This window comes from Salvelinus sp. IW2-2015, linkage group LG9 (genome assembly GCF_002910315.2).
Source record: "Salvelinus sp. IW2-2015 linkage group LG9, ASM291031v2, whole genome shotgun sequence".
In the NCBI taxonomy this organism is placed as follows: Eukaryota; Metazoa; Chordata; class Actinopteri; order Salmoniformes; family Salmonidae; genus Salvelinus; species Salvelinus sp. IW2-2015.
In genome coordinates, this window is record NC_036849.1 from 30705566 (window position 1) to 30709138 (window position 3573).

A 3573-nucleotide genomic window follows, 5' to 3' on the forward strand; every position below is an offset into this window, starting at 1 on the left:
GGATGATTGGTTGAGCCTTATTGGGGGCGTGACATCACTACTAGCGTTTACCAAAACAAAACAATGGCGTACAATTTCTATTCCTGGGACAGGGTTGCCATTTTCGTGTTTAATTACAATTTGCCTATTTTGAAAACTATGCCGCGGGTGAAAATGTATTTATTGGTCACGAGTTGCAGGTTTTTGGGCTACTTCTAAGTCTTACCGCGGCCCCCATGACATTTCTATTTAAAAAAAAAAAAATGTATTTTATTGTGACCTCCTGCTGCTGACTATCAGGCAGTGAGGCAGGCTGTTGCTGAGTAAGCGGTGGGGAGGGTTATGTGTGTGTTGAGCGAGCGCTGCAGCATGCAGCTTAGTCCACTATTGGCTGACTCACATGAGTGAGAGGAGACAGAGCAGCACACGCCGTGAACTTTTTACCAGTTGTAGGTAGGATAATTCACTTCTCATTACGCGCGAGTGGACATTTGAAATGGAAGTTGTGGAACTCCCTTGCGTGCCTCTGTTATGGGGGGAAGTCCTCAATGAAACGGACATTAAATGGAGAGAATTATGCATTTTCCTCTGTTGGCCATCAAGTAGCCTATTCATTTCTATGCCATTGTATGTTACCATTTTATACAATAAATATGTTGAAATGACAATCACTGGAGTCATTGCAAAAGACAGCAGGTAGCCTAGTGGCTAGAGTGTTGGACTAGTAACTGAAAGGTCGCTAGATCAAATCTCCAAGCTGACAAGGTAAAAATCTTTCGTTCTGCCCCTGAACAAGACACTGTTCCTAGGCCGTCATTGTAAATAAGGATTTGTTTTTAACTGACGTGCCTAGTTAAATAAAGGTTAAAAAAAAATAAAAGACCACAGCTTTCAGCATTCAGGGCTCAAACCTGGTTTATCATTTAAAATAAATCCCATTTGCTCATGTGAATGACTATAGATAAATCCAATAGAGTTTGAGTGATGAAAGTTGGACAGAGGATCTCGAAATCGCTGAACAAATCAAATCTTATTGGTCACATACACTCGATCTTGCAACCATTGGGTTACTAGTCCAACGCTCTAACCACTAGGCTACCTGCCGCCAGTATGCAGTATATCCAACTGCATACCAATGGTATGACAAAAAAAAGTTGTTACTGTTATAATTACATTGGTGCCCAGTTTCTAATACAAATAAGGCACTCCAGGAGTTTGTGGTATATGGCCAATACACCACAGCTAACTGCTTTATCCAGGCACTCTGCATTGCGTCATACTAAGAACAGCCCTTAGCCGTGGTATATTGGCCATATACCATACCATCTCGTGCCTTACTGCTTAATCATAGCAGTCAATCGAGTTAAATCGACATCATTAATGGAAAATTATTTGGGAAATTTAATAAAGGCACATTTTATTTTCTCTTGTTACAAATAAGTTTATTACATCATGTCATACATCGCAATAATTATTTTGATGAAAACCGAATTTAGCCTCTAATGTTACAAGTTACGTCGATATTCCTTAATTGTCTCGATAACGTCAATTTGTAAGTCGCTCTGGATAAGAGCGTCTGCTAAATGACTTAAATGTAAATGTTATGCCCGCCGATGTAAAACCTGACCTTGTGGCTGTGGTAACTAGTGACAACCTTAAAATCAGTATAACCACTGACTTCAATGACAGTTATCTTAACATTTAAATACATAGCTATCTAATATTCCCGCACCCCAATAACATTGTCGCCGACGAGGGGCTTGTTAGCCAACTACACATGGTTTTGTCACCTCAATCGTTTTCTTATAAAACTAACGTTTGCTAGACGGCGTCTGCTCGGGAGCTCATGGGCACATACTAGACATGTCACATAGGCTTCAGGAGCCAGCTGGTTAGATATGATTCCATTGGCTACTAGTTCGTTTTCACCCAAATATATTCAACTCATAGCTAGTCTATCCAGTGATCAGCGCATTTAGGATAGCTACTGACTGAAATGTATCACGTTGGCTCACATTGCCACTGGCCAGGCAGTAGCCAACTAGCTAGCTAACAGTTAGCTGATCGTGGTTGCCAAACTACGCAGCTAGCTAGAGTCGGGAGCTCATGAGCTTCAATAGCCAACTGGATAGACATGATAATACCATGGGCAACAATCTGGCAACTAGTTCGTTTTCAGACACAAATGTTAAATTTATTTACTGACAACTACATTTAGGAGGCTAGCTAAATTACTGAAATGAATCTAGCTAGCTAATCGTGGATTTAATATCATATATTTTATACATTTTGGTCAATTTGCTAATTTCAAGCAACAGAAAGTTTGTGGAAAGGTATAAGCGCATCTGTGTGACATCACACACCAAGAAGCCTGATCAATCACGGACGTAACTAGTGAATATGAATTACTTTGCCTCTTGCTATTGTAATAAATACCATTTAAAATAACACAAGCATATTGCTATTACATTGTTATAACTAACTTCTTTCTAAGCAGGGTTTCTCACACACTCATAAACAGATACAGAGAACCACACACACACCCAAAGACAGATGGCTGGCACAGACCTTTCATAAACACTGATAAGGCAGGAAAGGCCTTGATCAAAAGAGTGCTTGGGTCTGCATTTCACGAGATAATAAGACACACACACACGCATACCCAAGGACAGGGGGCTGACTACGCACACACAAAATCTCCTGTTTTAGCTGAACATTTGGTAACAAAGAACTTTTGCTATAAGACTCAGAAGGATGACGCCCAGCTCATCAGGACCAATCTGAGAAGACAACAACCTGTCCAGAACCAACCAAAGGACCAGAACTTCCAGACTCAACCTACTTTCTGTGGTGTATAAAATGTCTATGCACTCTGTTATCTGGGCTTTTTCTGGAGGTTCTCTATGAGCCGAAGGAACGAGACCGTATACGCTTGTACCAGATATCTTTACTCTTAAATAAAGCTGTCGCTTGTCATACAATTTACCACCTTGTCTGAATCGATCCTTGACCGGCTCACCCTTCTCCATATCCAATTATCAACACTATCCCACGAAAGGAAATTTCGCAGATGGGATAAATGCGGAAGTTAATTCACCTGAACATCTTTGCCTGAATTCAAACGTCCTGCGTTCCCTTTGTCAATAACCATTTCTATTGTTTTAAATCCGGTAGACAGTAAATGAGGTACAATTGTTTTGCACATAAATCAGAGCCGGATGGTGTTCGTTTTCTGTATCTGGGAGAAGTGCAGCACCTACTGTATATCAGATTTTCCAACCCAGTATGGCCTGACTCGTAAAAGAGTAGGCCTACTTGTTTTGTTGCAGGTGATTGTTACTGTTAATAGTGGATAATATCATGAAATTCTCCATGTTCTCATGGTAATATAAGGATAACTTCTGTTTCAAAATTAACTCTTAATTAAATGATATACTTTCAACATAGATAAAAGGCAGAGTTTCACTTCAAATTATCTTGCACATCTTCTGACAGATATTTTTTTTTTCACCTTTATTTAACCAGATAGGCCAGTTGAGAACAAGTTCTCATTTACAACTGCGACCTGGCCAAGATAAAGCAAAGCAGTGCGAC